At 47.2% G+C, this 21,947-nt stretch overlaps 1 pseudogene; it reads left to right on the forward strand.

Moving 5' to 3' along the window:
- The first annotated feature begins 15,957 nt into the window (after window positions 1-15,957).
- LOC132226632 (small ribosomal subunit protein eS25-like) lies at window positions 15,958-20,330 on the forward strand (annotated as a pseudogene).
- The last annotated feature ends 1,617 nt before the right edge of the window (window positions 20,331-21,947 follow it).

Raw genomic sequence — 21,947 nt, forward strand, 5'->3', positions numbered from 1 at the left:
CCTTTAATATTATATAAAAAAATTCAACAAGCCCTAGCCGGTTTGGCTCAGTGAGTAGAGCGTCGGCCTGCGGACTGAAGGGTCCCGGGTTCGATTGTGGCCAAGGGCAAATGCCTGGGTTGCGGGCTCGATCCCCAGTGTGGGGCATGCCAGGAGGCAGCCAATCAATGATTCTCTCTCATCATTGATGTTTCTATCTCTCTCTCCCTCTCCCTTCCTCTCTGAAATCAATAAAAAATATATATATTTTTGAAAAAAAATTCAACAAGCAAAAAACTGTATGTATGCCTGAAAAGTGTTAATTGTAACATTATTTTTTAAAAACCTTATAAATAATATAATGGGGCAAAAATTCATGACAGGTTTACTAAATTATGATACACCCATATTTGGGACTATTAATCTGCTCTTTGAAATGACACAATTGAGTTCCTCTCATGCAACTCAACCGCTCAACCTCAGGAGCGGGCCGCACAGCGTGCTCCACGGTGTTCACCTCACCTTCCTGGGCACCTGTCTCTGTAGGGCCGCTGCCCAGATGGCATCAGGCGTCTCTGGAGCAGCCCCAGCCCCCGTGGCCTCAGATTTTAACAGCACCTTGTTTACTAGAAACAATATACTCCTGAAGGAGCCGCTGTGAGGCTTAGCCTGGAGCCTGGCTTTGTGGGCGTGGGAAATAATCTTGTCACTAAAGAAGACACTGAGGTTATTGGGTGAAGGGAGTTTTTGATCATATCTGAGGAAGGCTTGTCTGTGTAAAACTGACACCAGTAGAGGTATCTGCTCCTGCAGATTAAGGTTCCTGTGTCCTATTTTTGCCACTCGGAGCTCTGTTGTGCATTGTGGTTTATGACTATTGTCCTCAAAACCCACTTATAAACAAGAAGCCCCTTTTAGTCTGTACACACAGCTATAATCCTTCCCCCAATAACTACTACCACTAATAACTTATGTAATGCTTGCCAGTGAGCGGGCAGCTGGAGGTGATGGAAGTAGATTGAAATCCAAGTCTGTCTGATCTTTTAACCATCACCCTGCAATGCTACTGGGTATGTGTACCTGGCACTGTGTTAGCACCTGCCATACTATTTCTCATTCTTACCCTGGCCTGAAAAGATATTCCGTGTCCCCATTTTCCAGATGAGAAATTGGGGCTCAGAGAGCCTGGTGTCACAAAGCTAAAAGCGATGGACTCAGAATTCGCTGGTTCCCAAGCCAGCTCTTTCCCACTGCGCTGGCGTGGCCCTTCTGGCAAAGTCAGCATCTAGGTGGAGGCAGGCACCCGCCCCACAGGAGTCAGAAGTGAAGTCATTTTGGAGACAAACTCAGGATGTCACAGCTGGGTGAAATGATTCAACCGCAGGTTTCCAATGCCAGGGTCCACAGACAACCAGGAGGCTTGGGGTGGATTTGGGGGTGCTGTGTGACCCCGTAGACTTGTATACAAATGAAGAAACTGAGGCCAAGATGGTGACTTGACCTGCCCATTGTCACAGAATCAGGTGGTGAAGGACTCAAGCCCTCAGACACTCCTCTCTTCTCAGCACAATAATTTGTTCTGTCCTCAGAGCCTGGAAACTCTGACTGCTTACTTTTCTTCCAAACCTGGTGCCAAGCCCTTCGCTCTTCACAACCTTGGTGTCTGATACATGTGCTCTGGCTTCGGGAATGGAAAGCAGGTACAGGCTCCTGACTTCTGTGCTTTTCTTCTGGTTCATCCATCCCGGAAACAGAGAGCTGAGTGGTTTTGTGTGAATGAGGAGGGGTGCAGGGCTAAAAGGGACCAAGATATAATGCCTGTTCATGAGTCAGAACATTCTCCTTCTATGAAAACAAGCCTAATGGATGTATTTACTCTTAATTCCGTAACGTCTCACTGCCAGGAGGCCCCTGGGATGATCCCCAGGGAAGACATCTAGGGAGAATACAGCTGCCAGGGCCCCCACACCTGATCTGGTGAGGTAAAGAGCTCAGAGGAGGGAAAAGTCAGGTTTCCTGGCGGGGGGGGGAGGGGTGTGGGGTGTGGGGGGGAGGTGTCTTCCTCCTGGAATTAGACCTGAGAAGGCCTGATGACCCATGGGGAGCCAAGTCTCCCACCTACCCACCGTGTGTGGGGGCAAGACCACAACTAGTATCATTTACTCCAGTGGTTCCCAACCTTTATTTGGCCATGCCCCACCTAAGCATCTCTAAATCTTGATGCCTCCCCTGTGACATATCATTCTTATTATTCAAAGAGTGAACTCCTATTCATGTGGAAGAACCCTAAAAGGCCATTAACTTGGTCTAAACAAGCTTCCAAAGAACATGGCATCCATGAAAAATAAAAATAAAAGAACAAAAGGATATTTGAAGTACTGAGGAAGAAATCACTAAGAAATTGTTTAAAATCTATCTACACTAATAAAAGAGAAACATGGTAATTAGCGTACGACCGCTACCCTTCCCATTGGCTAATCAGGGCAATATGCAAATTAACTGTCAGCCAAGATGGCGGCCGGCAGCCAGGCAGCTTGAAACTAACATGAGGCTTGCTTGCTTCAGTGACGGGGGACTCCAACGTTCCCCGCCAGCCGCTGCAGGCCTCTGAGCCTGCAGTTTCAAACACTGTAACAAATATAGACGGTAAACAAAACCCCAGAAACCAGCTTTCAGCCAGCTGGGATCTCAGAGCTGGAGTTGAAACAGTGTTTTGATTATAGAACCCAAACAAACCAGATACCTGCTTTCAGGAGCGGAGGCCTAAGAGCTGGAGCCTCAGAGCTAAAGCTGGCCCAGAATAAAAAAAAAAAAGAAAAAAGAAAAAAAGGAGCAGTTGGGGAGCTTCAGTCCCAGCCTGAAAACAGCCCTCAGCCCCTCACCCAGACTGGCCAGGCACCCCAGTGGGGACCCCCACCCTGAAAGGTGTGTGACCAGCTGCAAACAGCCATCATCCCCTCATCCAGGCTGGCCAGGCACCCCACTGGGGTCCCCCACCCTGATCCAGGACACCCTTCAGGGCAAACCAGCCGGCCCCCACCTGTGCACCAGGCCTCTATTCTATATAGTAAAAGGGTAATATGCCTCCCAGCACTGGGATCAGCGGAGCTGAGAGGCCTCCCGGCACCAGGATCAGTGTGACAGGGGGCAGCACCCAAACCCCCTGATCGCCCTGCGGCTCTGTGTGTGACAGGGGGCGGGGCCACAACCTCCCTATCGGCCCTGCTCTGTTCATGACAGGTGAAGGCGCCCCATCGCCCTGATCGGCCCTGCTCTGTGGGTGATAGAGGGCGGCACCCCAACTCCCCCCCCCACCATGGGCCCTGCTCTGTGTGTGATGGGGTAGAGCCAAAACCTCCCCATCGGCCCTGCCCTGAGTGTGACAATGGCGGCGCCCCAACCCCCTGATCGGCCCTGCTCTGTGTGTGATAGAGGGCGGTGCCCCAACCCCCTGATCCGCCCTGCTCTGTGTGTGACAGGGGGCGGTGTGCCAACTCCCCTATTGGCCCTACTCTGTGAGTGACAGGGGGGAGCTCCTCAACCCCCTGATGTGCCCTGCTCTGTGCGTGACAGGGGGGAGCTCCTCAACCCCCTGATGGGCCCTGCTCTGTGCGTGATGGGGGAGAGCTCCCCAACCCCCTGATCAGCCCTGCTCTGTGCGTGATAGGGGGCAGCGCCCCAACCCCCTGACTGGCCCTGCTCTGTGCGTGACAGGGGGTGGCGCCACAACCTCCCCATCGACTCTGCCTTGAGCGTGACAGGGGGCGGTGCCCCAACCCCCCAATCAGCCCTACCCTGAGCATGACTGAGGGTGCCATTGCAACCTCCCAATCCGCCCTGCTCTGTGCATGACAGGGGGTGGCACCCCAACTCCCCAATCGGTCCTGCTCTGAGCCCGACCAGGGGCTGCACCTAGGGATTGGGCCTGCCCTCTGCCACCCGGGAGCTGGCCTAAGCCAGCAGGTCGTTATCTCCCAAAGGGTCCCAGACTGCGAGAGGGCACAGGCCGGGCTGAGGAACCTCCCCCTGCCCCCCCCCCCCCCGAGTGCACAAATTTTTGTGCACCGGGCCTCTAGTATATATATAAAAGCCTAAGCAACTTAACAACCGGTTGACTGGTCGCTATGACATGCACTGACCACCACAGGGGGAACACTGCTCAGCCAGAAGCCAGGCTCATGGCTCACTGGCTCATGGCTCATGGCTGGCGAGCCCAGTGGTGGTGTCGGTGTGTCGGGAGCCTCTTCTGACTCTGCGGCAGTGCTAAGGAGCAGCGAGCTGTGCGGTAAGGAGCAAAGGGTCCCAGACTGCGAGAGGGCACAGGTCAGGCTGAGGGACGCCCCCTCCAGTGCACGAATTTCGTGCACAAGGCCTCTAGTATAATAATAATTTGAAGTGATATGAAAAAATAGCAAAAAAGTTTCAAAACATATAATAGAGAACTGAAATGCATAAATATGTCACAATATATATTTATATACTGTATATGAGGCCACTAGAACCATAAGAAATGCAAAAAATTCACTGTTAATAACTCATTCTCGAATAGCCCCCTTAAAAATCAAATTGCCCTCCTGTGGGGCATGTGCCCACATTGGGAACCACTGATCTAGTTACTTTTATATTTAAACAACCAAAGCCTTTACACTGTAGAAGGGACTTGCCTCGGGTGATGCACTGGGGATGGTGGCCACCATGTTAGCCTTTGTCCTCAAGGGTCTGTGGTGATGGACACAGGCAGACCCGGACCTAGCCTACCTGACAAGTAGACAGCTGCTGAGTGACTGAAGGTTCAAGTCCCACTTGTCTGTGGGGCTTCACACCTTGGGCAGCCCTGTGGTGGATTTGCACAGAAGCTCATCGCAGCCTTCAGGGGACCAACACCAATCAGACAGCCTGGAAAACAAAGGATGTTCCCTTGGTCAAGTTTAAGTGGGGCTATTTCCATCAAGGGGGGTTAATGAAGTAGCATCTCTCACCTGGACTACTGCAAAGCATCCTACCTGGTTCTACTGCTCCCTGTCTACCATCCTTCTAATCTGTTTTCCATCTGTTATCAAGAAATGTATGTGTGTGTGTGTGTAACATATGCATAACCTGCAATTTACTATTTAACTGCTTTAAGTGTACAGTCCAGTGGCATTAAGTACATTCACACAGCTGTGCAACCATCACCACAATCCATCTCCAGAACTTGTTCATCTTCTCAAACGAAAACTGTCTCCATTAAACAACAGCTTCCCATTCCCTCCCAACCCTGCTCCTGGCATGCACCATTCTAATTCCCGTCTCCGTGGTGTACTGCTCTGAGTACCTCATGTAAGTGGAAGGATGCTTCTTCATTAATCCCCCTTGATGGAAATAGCCCCGCTTAAATTATTTCTTTTGTGTGTGTGTATGGCTTACTGCATGTAACATAATGTCTTTAGAGTTCACCCATGGGGCAGCATGTGTCAGAATTTCCTTCCTTTTTAAGGCTGAATACCACTCCATTGTGTGGATGGACCACATTTTATTTACCTGTTCATGCATCAGTGCACATTTAGGTTGTTTTGGAATCTTCTCTTTAAAAATATTAATCCCCTTATATCCCTGCAGTGAGATACACCCCACATCTTTAACAAGCTGGTGAGGTTGTGCAACTCTTCCAGGCTTTCTCACCTCCCTCCATCCTGGGGCCTCACCCTCATTCCTCCAGGTGCCGACTGGGTGTTGGCCTGGGAAGCTGTTCCCACCTCGTTAGCTGGGCAACTCACTGTGCAGGTCTCTGCTTCCTCCTTGTCACTGCCTCCAGAGTCCCATCCGAATGAATGAAGAGGGCAGGTCGGCCTCTCTCTGGGCTCCCTCATGTTTCCTCCTAGCACACTCACACCTGTCACTATACATCTGGTTCTGTGTGTGAGACCTTCTTCCGCCACTGAACTCAAGCCTAAGGTTTTGTTCACTCTGTATTTCTAGCACTTAACAAAGTGTCTGGGCAGACATTGCGTGTTCAACAAATATTCATGTAATGAAAGAATGAGTGCTAGAAGAAGCACAGGGACAGAAGCAGCTGACTCAGATTTGAACCTTAGCTCTGATGACCTTGAGTGAGACCCCTAGTTTTTCTGGGTTTTAGTTTCCTCACTGCTTCGGGGCCAATTGTATCCATCTTGCAGGTTTGTTGGGAGAAGGGAGGGACGAGAGCACCAGCACAGTGCCGCACACACAGTAGGTGCTCAGCAATGTCACTGATCTTTTCTCTTAGCACAAATCCAGTCTGACGGGGGTAAGGGTCAGAATGCATTTGCTCCCATAAGCGCCCCAAATTGTACCACTCACATATGAGGTGGCATGTCCATTGGAGAGAAGGATGATGGGAAGGTTCTGAGGCTCTGGGCACCTCAGGAGGTCCAGAGCCTCTCTTTTCAAGTCCTGACCCTCTTACCTCGTCTCCATCAGCAATTCCATTGCATGACCTTATTCTGAGTCATAGACACTAATGTCAGTGGGGGTGGAGGTGAAGAGATGGGGGAGAAGCTGGAATTCCTTCCTAGAATTCAGCAACTTGGCCACTGAACTCTCCTGCCAACAGGAAGGCTCAACATGACTGTGTAAAATAACCAGTGGTTGGGATGTTCTATTCTTTTGTCCCCTGCACTGTTCTCAGGAGTGAGTGAGGGCCCACTGCATCAGCACACTCCTTCTTCCAGGGTCACTGGGCTCAGGGAGAGCCGGCCCCTGGGTGCTCCTGGGCATCGCTAGAGCAAACAGCAGTGCAGGCACACAGCTGATGGCAGAGTGATTGTCCCAATTTGAAATGCTTGGACCGAGCCTTGCAAGCATTGACTGGGTGAGAGAAAAACTATGAACTTGTTTTTTTAGATTCAGGCATTTCTTTTCAGATTCAGGGCTGAGAATGGCCCTTCCATTATGTGGGACACCTCCACAGGGACTTCCTCTTCAAATATCTGCTGGGTCAGGTTCTGTCTATGCAAATCATTTTCAGCATTTGTTCTGCTTCTCATTAACACAGTATCTCCTGGGCCTTCACCCTAGCCCCTCTCCTCTGAAACCTTTCACAGGCAAGAGATAGAAGCTCAACGGGGAGAGGAAATACCTGCCTCTTGGTGAAGGAGGTAGAATTTTATTCTCATCGTCTCTGGCTGCTGTATTATTGTATGCAATATCCACATTCCAGAAGGTTTATTTTTTTTTCCAATTAAGAACAAATTAAAGTTAAGATTAACTACTCCTGGATTAAGAAGCCCCAGTATCTTTAAAAAGTTCTAAATTCCCCCTTTAGCACCCTGTTCACAATACTATGCTCATTATCTAGGAAATGGCCCATTGCCCCTAAATGTCACCATTTTAGGTCGTCACTTGATTTGCATACACACATGGATGGCTCTTTGATTCTGTGTGGGGTGCTATCAGCCTGTCTCCAAATCCACTCTTTCTTTATACCAGCACTATCCCAGCACTTAGTAGTGTGAACCGAGGGAGAAAAAAAAAAAGACACCCACTAAGAATGGCCCCTGGTGGCTGACTGGGCTCAAATTAAAAAACAAAACCACAGAACCTAGCAGCCATTTATGCACAGGCCTTCTCACTCAAACTGCACTTCATAGAGAAGCCAACGCTGAACTGCCTACCTACACTGTGTTTCTGCCAGCCGAGCCAGCCCTTAGAAAGGAGGTCCTGGAATCCTATTTCAACCAATAGAACTGAGGCTTTCCCCATCCAATCAGAGGTGTGCAGATCCAACCAATCAAAGTGGCTCTATTCTGACCAATCAAGACAGTGCCTTTGAGACTAATCAAACTGTGAAGATTTGGAGTTCTCATTTGCATGAGGGACTAACCAATCAGTGGCTAGGAGTGGGAACTCTTGTTCATATACGCCAGCTCCCCTCTCTGGCTCCAGGAGCCACAATTTCCCTTTCCATTGAAGATTGAAGACTGTCTCCCTGGCTGAGTTGAAACACTGAAATACTGCAGATGCCTTGCCGGAGGAGAGTGTAGTAAAGCAGGCCAGCATGGAGCAGAGCAGGTCTAGGCAGAGAGGGGCCTGGCCCTAGGGCTGCCTCACAGCCATGCTATTTTCACAGCTGTGCTGGATCACAATTGAACTGTTTTGCACTGAAGAAAGTTTCCTTCCTCACAGCACCCCAAATTGGGAATTCCTGTTGGCATTGAATTGGTGCCAAAGACCATTGGTGGACAGTAGGGAGACATAGGAGAGCACTCAACCCACACTTGGGAAGTTGAATTTATGTCATATTGTGGAATTCTGACTTTGAGGAACCTCTGTTTCTGAAGTGGTAAAAGCAAGGGTATAGAACCACATATCTATACTAATAAAAGCCTATGTGGTTGTCATGCCCTCAGGCCACAATGGGCGATCACCAGGAGGCTGTGTGCACAGCTGGCACGTACTGGTGGGCGGGGGTGGGCAGGGACTTGACCAGGAGGTGCATGGGGGAGCAGATGGTGGCTGCCGCTACCCAGGTCCAGCCCGAGGCTCAGGCAAGCCACCGATGGCAGCTGCTGCTGCCCAGGGCTGGCCCGAGGCTCAGGCAAGCTTCAGCGGCTGCAAGGGCTGAGGTTCAGGCAGCCTCGCAGCCAGCAGTGGCAGCCCCAGGGGCATGACGGGGTGTCGCCTTCCCCTGATCACTGGGTCGCCTCCCGCAGAAGGAGGCTGAGGCAGCAGCAGCGAGGGGGTGATGGAGGTGGTGCCTTCCCCTGATCATCTGGTCGCCTCCTGCAGAGGGAGGCCAGACTGTGGCTTAGGCCCTAAACTGTCAGTAGGACATCCCTAAGGCAGCGGTTCTCAACCTGTGGGTCTCGACCCCTTTGGGGGTCGAATGACCCTTTCACAGGCGTCGCCTAAGACCATCGGAAAACACATATATGATTACAGATTGCTTTTGTGATTAATCACTATGCTTTATGTTCAATTTATAACAATGAAAATACATCCTGCATATCAGATATTTACATTATGATTCATAACAGTAGCAAAATTACAGTTATGAAGTAGCAACGAAAATAATTTTATGGTTGGGGGTCACCACAACATGAAGAACTGTATTAAAGGGTCGAGGCATTAGGAAGGTTGAGAACCACTGCCCTAAGGGCTCCCAGACTGTGAGAGGGAGCAGCCCAGGCTGAGGTAGCTCCCCACTCCCCCAGTGCATGAATTTTAGTGCACTGGGCCTCTAGTAAAATATAATCTCAGCTATGAATACACACACACACACACACACACACACACACACACACACACACACACTGGTGCACAGAGGCAAGAAAAAAATGAAAAGATTGCACACTATCACCATAGTGTAAAAAGGTTATCTCTGGGTGGTTGGAATTATAATTGGTTTTTAGTTTTTTCTGTTTTTTTCCAAAATGTCTATAGGAGCCTATATTACTTTAGTAATAAAAAAATAACCTTTGTATTTCCTCTATAAAAGTATCCTTGAAATTGGTTAATTCATAAGTATTCATCAGGCAATATTTTCAGAGGAACTAATGAACAGACAGCTCAGAGCAAGGCCTTGAAGAAATGAACATGGCATCAATATCTGAGTCTGGGGGAGAGACCCAATGGGGACAGAGAAGAAGAAAGGGCCTGTTCCTCAGGACAGTATCACCAACACCATAGCTCTCTGACTGATGGTTTTCTGAGCCTCTCATGCACAGCCTTCTGCCACCTCCACAGTCTGACACTGAGAGCTCTGGGCAGCCCAGCAGCTGGAAAACCTCCATTCCTAAGCTTTAAGGTGACACTCAAGCCTGTATTATCAGTCAATGATTCAACCAGGAAAATGGAAATATCTCCAACTATTGAGGGAAACAAACAAAGGAAACTATTTTCCTGGTGTGAGGCCAATAGGGGATTGTGAAGCCACAGAGAGATTAGCACTAGCAGGAAGCCACCGGCACCTGTAGGCAGAGGGGACAAAAGGAGTGGGCGTAGGGTGACCCTGAGGGAGCTAGGCCTTCCTGGTAGATCCAGAGCCATGGAGGACCCTGGAGGACAGGGGAGGGAAGCCCTGGCTTCTCCCTTCCCCCCTTTAGTCTTCCACCAGCACCTCCTGTGCTAAACCTTGCTGGAAGCAGCCGAGCCAGGTGCCCTGGTTATATGAGGGCACACAGGCTGTAGGCTGGCACACTATCCACCCTTGGACCAAAGGAAATGTGTTGCCAGCCCACCCACCGCAGTCCCTTCCAGTTCACCATCTGCTAGCAGGACATATTTGAATCATCCAGGTAATATTTTTTCTAGTCTACATAACCTGCAAAATTGCAAAGATGGAAACGTTTAGTTTAATTGGAACTCCTGATGTGTTTACACAGAAGGGCACTGTGGTTTCAGGATACTAGTTACTCATGGCCCTGGCTTCCAAGTTCACCCCATGGAGAATGGCCATGGAGCCAAGGATAAGAGGATGAGCTTTATGACACGAGCTGACTTGAAAATTAGTCCTTGCCTGGACAAAATGGGGGCTTTCTCCTCTCTTTCCCCAAATCCCAAACCTAACATCCCCACTTAGCAGCAGATGGAGGACCAGGGGAATGGCAGACCTCCAACTCAGGAAGGGGTGCGTGGGGACAGGAAACCAAGACAGAAAGGACACCTCTCCCCCACCCCAGGCAAGCAGGTCCAAGAGAGGAAGTCTGGAGCTTGGTTTTATTCAGAGGCACAGGGCCTTACCCCTACTGTCGATAAAGGGTCTCATCCATCAGATTACTACTTCTCCCTTCTGGATAGAGAAAAAAAGGGTAATGGATAGAAGAGCTTATCTTATGAGCCAAGCCAGGAATTAAAGAAAAGAAAGAGGAGGTATGCTTCCTCCCCCTTCACTCCAAACTGTGTAGCCTCAGCATTGAAGGTGAAATCACGTGTGAAAGGAAAGCCAAGGTATCTACTGGACTATATCGAATGAGAGAACATAAAACCACTCAGACCTCTGCAATGAGATATAATCTCTAATTAATCTTTTGTTTATATTTATTTCCAGTTCCTTATATGACCCTATTTTTGATAAATATAATAAAAATGATCATGCATATGTATAGTTTTATATTATGTTTTTTTAAAAATTAACACTATGTCATAAATATTTTAATCTTCAAGTACTCCTTTAAAATCCTACATTGTAGGTTTATAGCAGTTCATCTAATGATTGTTAAAAAATGTAGATGTAATTGTAAGGCTTTCTCTACATTGTATAAATATGGTCGCACCTCTTCTATTGTCTTTTTAAGTTAAATTAATTGCTGGAGCACCGTAGGCCCTTTGAGCAGAAAGTCCATTTCATCCCCTCAAGATTCCCCTGCCTGCCCAAGTCTCACCCAAGTTCCCCAAAAACACTTGAACCTTCCTTCTCCCAAGAGGACTCCAGATACCAAGCTAACAACACTGGAGACCCAGCTGTCCTGCTATGCAGTTTCCGCTGCCTGCCACAGGGTGACAGAGTTGAAGAGTAGTCCTGTGCACTCTGCTGGGCAGTAACCCTCCATCCATCCTAGGAGGTCCTTGCTGGTCCAGCCCCTTTGTGGTTTACATTTTCAGCCCCAGTCATTGTTCTCTAAGGCACAGCCACTGGCAAAGACTTGTGGGGTTTTGAGGCACTTCCAAAATCAGTCATATATTGTTCTGAAGTCAATTCCACTACCAATTCTTAGGCTTTTGCTATGAACTTGCAACATGAGCCTTGACTCTCTTCCTCCAGAATAACTTTATTTCAGGGTCTTGTTCATTTCCCTGCCACTAGATTTTAGCTCCCCTTTTGTACCTGATAGGTCTTTCTAAATTCAAATTTGGGAAGCAACATTGGACTGTTGACTTTGGGCTTCTTAGGCAAACCAGTCTACTTCCTCCCCAGTTGACAACCCTGCAAATCAAGAGGTATGTTAGCTTTTGCTAGACCATTCAGGAAAACATGTTTTATGTTGTCTTCTTCTTTGTTCTTTTTTTTTTTGAAAGTGGATGCCTCCCTGCCCTATGTTTATAGGAGACCCAGTAACACTTTTTTTTTTTTCAGATTGAAGATCTGCTTCACTGTGATTTTCTATACCTATCTTGTCCTGAAACCCTAATATGCAAATTGATCGAATGGCAGAACGACCAGTCGCTATGATGTGCATTGACCACCAGGGGCCAGATGCTCAATGCAGGAGCTGCCCCCTGGTGGTCAGTGCTCTCTCACAGGGGGAGCACCGCTCAGCCAGAAGCCGGGTTCATGGATGGCAAGTGCAGTGGTGGTGGTGGGAGCCTCTCCCGCCTCTGCTGCAGTGCTAAGGAGCAGTGAGCTGAGCAGTAAGGAGCAACAAGCCAGCAGGCGGTAAGGAGCGAGGGGTCCCAGACTGCAAGAGGGTGCAGGCCAGGCTAAGGGAACCCTCCTCAGTGCACAAATTTTGTGCACTGGGCCTCTAGTGTCTTAATAAGCTAAAGTCTCACCTCCAAGCAACCCTGTGACCTAATCGCTGCCCTTTTACTAATCTTTAGGTTGTTGACATATTTTAAATATTATAATAAATAATGTTGACTTTGGGTTAAAACATAGCAAATTGTCATGTGTTTATCCCCACTCCCTCCAGATATGCTATTGGGGGGTGGGGGTGGGGGAGGAAACAATAGAAGAAAATGTATCGCAGGGCTACATACTGGGGAAACATACCATGGATAGAAAGGAAATGTTGAGACATTCTGATGTGATGATAACAATAGCTATGCGGCTTTACTGTGTTCCCAGTGCAGTGCGATGCTTTTACATGTGTCATGTCATTTAATGTGCACAGCGACCCTGTGAGGTGGACAGGTGGAAGCTATAAAGTAGAGGGAACTGGACGATGGGAAGCAAGCCCTACTCAGCCTTCTGTTTCACACAGGGGAAGAAGAGGAGGCTCTGCTAAGAAATCACTGGATGCATTTACTCAACCAAGCCCAAGCTTCAGCTGGTCATGGGACAGTGGTAAGGGGGAGATAAGGAGTTGAAGGGCAAATATATCAGGGAGCTGTGGATGCTCCCACAAAAACAGACTTTAGCTCCTAAAACCTCCAAGGTTTCAGCCTCCCCTGAGCTCCTTTGCGGGGGCTGAAGGGAGAAGGGGATGTAGACCCTGCCCCATCCAGTCCAGACTCCAGTAGGGCAGGGGCTGGACAAGGGAGCTGGTTGGGAAGAGCATTGCTGTGTTGTCTGTTCTCACTTGGAGTTACTTCCAGAGCCCACTCTACCCGCCAGCGGCACCGGAACCTACTGCCACACTGTTTCCCTTGCCCAAACCAGGAGAACTCCTCTTGGACTAGGCTTTTGTTTTCTCCCAATGAGCCATGGGTAAAAATCTCAGGACTCCATAGACCAGTCCAAGCTTTTCAGGAGTTTGTTTTTACTGCTTCCTTATTTTCAGTCAAAAGCAATATTAAACAACAGTTGGCTGTCCCCACACTGGCTCAGCCACCTGCTGGAGGCAGAGCTTCCTCACCCTGAAGGTCCTGTTCGCCCGCCTATAGGGCTGTATAAAAAGAGTTGCTGGCAACTAAATGATTGCCTCAAAGTGGGGAGATGTTTTTACCCCTTTTATAACCTATCCCAGGACACAAACGATTGGCAGTGGTGAGATCAGGTCATTACTCCAGTGCCCAGTTGGGGCAGCTCTGGTGGACAAATCCCTTCCTGTTGTTTAGAAGGGACATTATGCAGCTGGCTGGTGACACTTTTGAACAAGAATTTTGTAATCATCACGTGTGCAATTTATCTGCTTGAAAAAGGCATACATAAACCTTGACCTAATATATTTGTTAGCTATTGTTTCTTAGTTTTATCTCCACTGCAAAACTGAGGGAAAATTCTTATTTTGTTGATGGGAGGAGGGATTTCAGGCTAACAAACAGGAACTGTTCAAGCACATTAACAACGCAGCCTGGGGCAAGAACAGCCTCTGCTGCCTGCAGCTATACAGGATGTCAGTTGTTGGGGGAGAGCGTCCATGGTGTGTGACATACTCACAAAAACAACTACTGAATATTTGTGGAGCATTAATTAGCACCTTGAAGGAAGGAAAGCATCCTAAGCAATCAAGATAGATGCCTGCCTCCACCTAGAATGGTTTGGCACAAAGAACAGTTAGTGCCTCTCCTATCTTTGAACCCCTGCACATAGAAAGTGTTCAATAAACAGAATCATGTTGTTATCAGAATCATGTTGTTATTATCTACTAAATTAATTTATGTACTCGGGTCTCTTTTATTCTTTTATCATACTACTTTGATGTAGTGAATCTTATATATATATATATATATATATATTTTATATATAGATGAGAAAATTCAGTGTCAATTTAAAAATATATATATTTTATTGATTTTAGAGAGGAAGGGAAAGGAAGAGAGAGATAGAAACATCAATGATGAGAGAGAATCATTGATTGGCTGCCTCCTGCACATCCCCTACTGGGGATCAAGCCCAACCCAGGCATGTGCCCTTGGCTGGAATCGAACCTGGGACCCTTCAGTCCACAGGCCGGTGCTCTATCTATTGAGCCAAACCAGCTAGGGCAGTGTCAATTTTTATGACTTTGTTACAAATGCTGAACAGTGACTAATTTGAATAAAGTTGTATGTAGCATGGTTGTCTTAGTATTTGTCAAGGTAGAAAAAACTGGTTCACATGGAAGCCACCCCCCCCCACTTCCTTTGTTCTCCAAACACATACCAATGATAGGCAAAACATCTTTTAAACACAGTTGAAATGCATAACCATCTCAACATCAAGATCAGCATGTCTTCAAACCAAAACTGGATACAAACATAAAGATATTATCATATAAAGCCACAGGTGTACCGGGCAGTCATATTGTTGTCTGTGTAAATGGCTTCCCCTGGGGTAGAGCTCCCATGGGACCAGGAGGCCAAAAGTGCTCCAGAGAGGGCAGCAGCTGGACCAGGTTGTTAATAAAACAGCCAATAGGAGTTGTGAAAAGATATAGAACCCTGCTCAGGACTGTGCTTGGCATTGAGTGGCATGTCTGCCAGAGTAAACATTTGTCTTACTTATTTTGACCGCCTTCTTAATATTTTGACCGCCTTCTTCACATGGTGACAATTCTCTATATTGTCTTGCTTTCCCAAAGTGGAAGTCAGAAAATCTGCATTCCAGGAATTCCCTGGAGCTAGGCTGCAGGCACACTCTTTTTCCATGCCAATCAGATGAGCCTCCATGAGGGTGTGCACTTGATAGTGAGCAATGTGTCATGTCCCACAAAATTCATAGGTTGAAACCCTAACCATCACAGTGACTTGTTTGGAAATAGGGGCTTAAAGGAGGCAATTAAGGAGGTCATAAGGTGGGATCTTAATCCAATTGGACGGGTGTCCTTATAAGAAAAGGAAGAGACACCAGGGAAGTCTGAGCAGAGAGAAAAGGCCTGTGAGGACACAGGGAGAAGGAGGCCATCCTCGAGCCAAGGGGAGAGGCCTTAGGGGAAACTAGCCCCGCTGACCCCTTGATCTTAGGTGGCCCGAACTGTGAGAAATACAGGTCTGTTGATTGAGGCCCCAGTCTGTGTCCTATGTCATGGAGCTGACTAGCAGCCAAGGTGACGCAGCATCCCATGTGTGCCAGAGGCATCTCTCCCTTCAGGAGCTGGCAGTAGGGGAGGTGCTGGTACCAGTTCTGAAGGCCATCAGGAAGAAGTGAAGGTGGTACTGCTGTTAGCATAGCACCTGCGATGTCGTCAGGCATTGCTCTTAGTTGTGTAGTGCCAGAGCTTAGTGTTCTAGCCCTGCCCAAACCCTCTAGTTACCTCACATCTATATATATAAAAGCCTAGGTGACCGAACCACCAAACAACCAGTCGACCGGTCACTATGATGTGCACTGACCACCAAGGGGCAGACACTCAATGCAGGAACTGCCCCCTGGTGGTCAGTGTGCTCCCACAGCAGGAGCGTCGCTCAGCTGAATGACAGGCGCCAGACACAGGGCTCATGGCTGGCCACTGCAGCCCAGAGACCGCATTGGAGCAGCAGCGAGCCTATGGAATGGCAGCAGTGGCAGCAGGTGCAGCCCAGCTGGGATGAGCAGGAGCGGCAGGCAGGAGCAGTAGGGGGCATTGGATAGCCAGTTTCCGCCTGATCCCTGCAGTTTAAGCTGAGGGACACTACCAGTGCATGAATTCATGCACTGGGTCTCTAGTCTTTTAATAAATATATTTTTCTGTTTAAAGATGTCATTTGCAACTAGTAACCCTAATCAATAAAGAGATTTTTCTGGAGAAGATAGTGTTGGAGGAAACCTGATTATAGTGACTTAAGCATGAGCAATGCTTGTCATGTACCAGGTAGTCTTGCTTTCCCAAAGTGGAAGTCAGAAAAATCTGCATTCCTGGAATTCCCTGGAGCTAGGCTGCAGGCACACTCCTCTTCCATGCCAATCAGATGAGTCTCCATGAGGGTGTGGACTTGATAGTGAGCAATGTGTCATGTCCCACAAAATTCATAGGTTGAAACCCTAACCATCACAGTGACTTGTTTGGAAATAGGGGCATTCCAGGGTGGACGATTCACCCTGATCTGTTGTCCTTACTTTGTGGCTTTGTTCTCAATGTCTTCTACATCAGGGTCAGCAAACTCTTTCTAAAGGGACCAGAGAACCCTGACTGGTTTGGCTCAGTGGATAGAGCATCGGCTTGCAGATTCAAGGGTCCCGGGTTCGGTTCCGGTCAAGGGCATGTACCTTGGTTGCAGGCACATCCCCAGTAGGGGGTGTGCAGGAGGTGGCTAATGGATGTTTCTCTCTCATCGATGTTTCTAACTCTATATCCCTCTCCCTTCCTCCCTGTAAAAAATCAATAAAATATATTTAAAAAAGGGGGGGGGGGAGGCGGAGAGTGGCTGCAGCCCAAAGGTCTTTGTCATAGCTGCTCCACCCTGCCATCTTCGCACAAAAGCAGACACAGACTATGTAAAATGGGCATAGCTGTGTTCCAATAAAAGGTGATTCACAAAAACAGGCAGCAGTTGGAATTCGGCCCTCGGGCCAAAGTTTGCTTGTCTCCTGTTCTACATCCACACTTCAGGAAGGAGGAGGGCTTATGGCTTATCGGCCAGAGCTGTCATGGACTGCCCCTCATGCAAAGGCAGGTGGATGATGGAGCATTTTTAGTATGTACGGCCTTCAGAGCAGCGCTTCCCAAACGTTTTCATGCCTTGTCACACAGAGAAGATGACATCGTGCAGCATGTAAGGGTGAGTGGTTGATGCTACTTACTGCAGAACACTGTGCCCAGGGGCAGTGGCTACCCCAAGACCCACCTGCTGCCGCAGGGCTGGCGGGAGCAACCTCTCCGGCACACCTGTAGCCCATTTGTATTCTGTGGCCATACACTCCGCTCTGGAGAAACATGTGCAAGAAGGAAGGCTGCAGGGCCCCGCAGTTGCCCCAATGTGTGCACAGCCTCGGGGGCTGTATCTACAATAATTTACAAAATGCAAACTCCCAGACAGAATAGGAAACCTGATTTTAATCAAATATCTATTCTAAATTTTGATTGCAAATATCTCTACAAATAGGACAATCTTAAAATGTTTTCATCACATGGTGTGATGCTTATTCTGGTGCTTACCGGGAAGTAGAGTTGACTCTTCAAATGGTAGTTTATTCATCAGAAATAAGGGTTTCTTTTTGTATCCCAGGAGTGGCTGTGACAAGACACCCCAGCACTGGCCAAAACCACAAAGCTCCATATTTTTGGACCAGTGTGGATATTTAAAAATAATTCCAAACCCTAAACGCCTTCCCTCTGCCCAGGCGCAGCTCCTGTTTTCTCTGAGCCCTCTAGGTCCTGTCCTCCCTTTTGTACTCAATCCCTGGCTCTGTTTGTCCTTTGGGTTTCCTCCCTGTTACTGAGACACAAGGTGTGCCCAGAGCTGCCTTGGTCATAACTAGAGAGATGTTTCCTGACACGCCTTTGAACTTTTCTGTGTGCCTGCCTGGTATTTGCTGGTGGCTGCAGATGATGGGCTATTTGCTAAATGGTTCTTCAACCAGAAAGATGAGTATTGTTTACTTAACAAGAAGCCAGGAAGTGGGTAGCACGGGAGTTGGTTTGGCAACTCAATAATGTCACCAAGGACCCGACTCTTCCTGCTGTCCTTGGTAGGACAGGTATGTTTTCCTTTGTGGACACAGCATTAGCTTCTTGTCACACTGTCCAAAGCATGAAGGAAGAGCGGTCAGAGGTTTTCTCTTCCTCCACCGCTTTAATATAAGAGGAGAAACTCCCACCGTGTTTGCCCATACATCTCAGGCAGCATGGGCCACTTGCACAACCTTCGATTAAACCAGTGGTTCTCAACCTTCCCAATGCCGCGACCCTTTAGTACAGTTCCTCATGTTGTGGTGACCCCCAACCATAAAATTATTTTTGTTGCTACTCCATAACTGTAATTTTGCTACTGTTATGGATCATAATGAAAATATCTGATATGCAGGATGTATTTTCATTGTTACAAATTGAACATAATTTAAGCATAGTGATTAATCACAAAAACAATATGTAATTATATATGTGTTTTCCGATGATCTTAGGCGACGCCTGTGAAAGGGTCGTTCGACCCCCAAAGGGGTCACGACCCACAGGTTGAGAACCACTGGATTAAACAATGGCTAGGAGAGAGACTGGCAAGAATGGATCTTAGACCAATCATGATTCAACCCCCATGACTGAACACGCCATTGACTAGACAGTGGGATTCCATGAGCAAGAAAACGAGGGATGGTTACTGGTTAGGTAACCAACAGTCCTATCACCTCACCTTCAGAGCTATGAGTCACCTTCCTTAATGCCTTTTCCTTACAGGTGGACCAAGCTTCCTGAGGTCAGTAGAGGTCCTGCCGTCTCTGTCCTTATTGTCCCCTCTTGGAGTCCTGTCCCAAGGGAGGCTAAATAGAAGTTTTTAAAAATATGTGTTCCTTTTGGAATACTATCCAGCAATAAAAAAGACAAAGTACAGATATATGAAACAACATGAATGAATGCCACCGATAATGTTATGTTGAGTACATCCTGCGTGATCCCACTTATAGGAAATCCAGAACAAGTGAAGATATTTTGAGATGAAAAAGGTGAGAACAGTGGTTACCACTACGAGTGTGGGAATTACCTGAGAGGGGACACAAAGAAGCTTTCTGGGAGAAGAGAAACGTCCTATTTTGTGATAAAGTATGGATTAGAAGAGCAAATCATTTGCCAAAAGTATCCTAGAAGCTGCATTCATTCCAGTACATTTGACCTCAGTAACTGAGTTGGGAGAGAGATGACAAAAGAATGGCAGAATGTTGCTAATTATTGGAGCTGGTTGACAGGACTATGAGGTTCATTATCTTTATTCTGTTTCTTTTACACACTGAGTTTTTAAAATAAAATAAAGTAAGTATTTTCGTCTATCTCCTTCATTCCAACTTGATCTTTAGTGTGTATCTCCTCTTTAGGAAACTTTTCTCCAGAAAGGGGCCTGGTCAGCTCCCTTTGCTGTCCCTGTGAGTGTCGGGGCGGTTGGGCTAAGGCCCAGGTGCAGGCTCTGCCTCCATCACACCATGGACCCTGTCTTTGCAATTTGTAATCTTTGAGCTCCTTGAAATAGAGATGGCCACTTCCCTGTGTGCCTAGTAGCCTCTAGTACAGAAAGCCCTGTTGAGAGTGGGTGCTCACCCAATGTTTGTGAATGAATAAATTAACGGAAGAATTGACTCTTCAAATTGTCATAATAGGCTTTAAACTTTTAAAAAAATAAGTGTATTATAGACAGAACCCAATTTATAAATGAATTCTACTCCAGATATTTAGTTATTAACTGGACTTCTTTTTCCTTATTGGGATATAATCAACATGTAACATTATATTCAGGTTTACAAAATAATGACTCGAGTCCTCTCAGTCTGACATCTTGGTGAGGCAGCAGCGGAGCCCTGCTCTCCGAGTTTCCCTGTGCCTCTGAGGATGACAAGAAGAAGAAAGATGATGGAAAGTTGGCCAACAAAGGCAAGACCCTGTGAATAAGTCAGGGGTCAAGGCCAAAAAGAAGTGGTCCAAAGGCAACGTTCAGGACAAGCTCAATAACCTGGTCTTGTTTGACGAAGCAACATATGACAGGCTCTGTAAGAAAGTTCCTAGCTACAAGCTTATAGCCCCAGCTGTGCTCTCGGAGAGACAGAAGATTCACAGCTCCCTGGCCAGGGCAGCCCTTCAGGAGCTCCTCAGTAAAGGACTTACTAAACCAGTTTCAAAGCACAGAGCTCAAGTAATTTAACCAAAAACACCAAAGGTGGAGATGACCCAGCTGTTGGAGAAGATGCATGAACAACAGGTCTTACCAGCTGAACATTTTAAAAAATAAAACTTTATTAAAGAAATAAAAAACAAAACAATGATTCAATATTTATATACACTGCTAAATGATCATCACAGTAAGTATAGTTACCATCCATCACCATACAAAATTACAAAATTTTTTTGGATTTCTTGATGAATTTCTCCTGAGTGGTAAAGTTTCCAGATCAGCTACAAAGATGGTGGCCTACTCCTAATTATAACACATAACATTGTCACCATGAAAAATGCTTCTTTGGTGCCTATACTTCTCATCACTAAGGGTGGTTGCAGAATTTCTATCCAGAAAAGGGCTTGAAGGCCTTGTCTAGAAGTAGCATCTGTTTTTACTTAGGTTGCAATCTAAGTGGCTCATGTTGAATGTTGAATGAACACACTGATGTTTGCCAGTAAGGCAGCCGGGTGTGGTGTGCATGCGGGGTCTGCAGGCGCTTCTAGATCCAACAGACAACCCTGGCCATTGCCATTGGGCTGGGCCTCAGGCAGGAGCAATGGAGGCGTGTCCCAAGGGTAGTCAAGGAAAGCTCTCCAACAGATGGAGGTAGGACTTATTGCCTACTGAATGTTCACATGTGCTTGCTATGTGCTAGGGGTTTGATATACGTTATTTCATTTTACTCTCACAAATGTTGTGAGAATGACATAAATATTGCCTTTTACAGAGGGGAAGCAGTGGTTTGCAGTATGATTCTTCCCTGTATGGTTCTGCTTGGAGATAATAAAGTGCACTAACTCACTTATGACCCCTAATACCCAGTGACTCAGGGTCCAAATCCTCACTGCTACTGAGAGAACAGAGTCCCTCCTGTGCCCAAGCTCAGTTACTGCTACACTGCAGCTGTGGAGGCCAAAAATCCCACCCCACAGCCTGTAAGAGGCAGGAAGCCAAGCTCTGAGAGTGTCTTCCATGCATGCTGATGGGCCATGCATGGCTCTGTCACTGTCCACTCGTGGAGGGAGACCCAGTGGATTCATGGCTTTTGGATGCTCTAGCAAACTAACACAAACACAGTGGTTTAAGACAATACAAAATTTTTTTTCTAGAGGTCAGAATCCAGAAATCAGTTTCCCTGGGCTAAAATCAAGGTGCTGGGCTAAATTCCTTCTGGAAGCTCTAGGGGAGAATCTGTTTCCTTCTCTTTCCAGCTTCTGGAAGCCCATTCCCCCATCATTCCATCCCCTGCTCTGTTGTAGCACCTCCCACTGCTCTTTGTGACCTTGTTGCCTCCCTCACAGGATACTTATGATTATATTTAGGGCCCATTGGGGTAATTCAGGGTAACCTTCCCATCTCAAGATCTTCACCTTAGTCATATCTGCAAAGTACCCTTTTACCATGTAAGGTAACCTTTGCAGGTTGCTGGGATTGGGCGGTAGACACCTTCAGGAGCCATTATTCAGCTGACCCCAGCATTCACCCAAGGATCCAGTATCAGATGAATACAATTTCCTGTGCTGCTTTTTTCACTTAATATATATTTTTAAATATTTGTAATTGTAACTGAGAACCTGTTTTAAATTACTTTTTATGTAAGGAAGGTAAGATACTTCTTTAAAACACTAGAGACCACTGAGATTAACAGAGTG

This window comes from Myotis daubentonii, chromosome 2, assembly GCF_963259705.1.
Source record: "Myotis daubentonii chromosome 2, mMyoDau2.1, whole genome shotgun sequence".
Lineage (NCBI taxonomy): Eukaryota > Metazoa > Chordata > Mammalia > Chiroptera > Vespertilionidae > Myotis > Myotis daubentonii.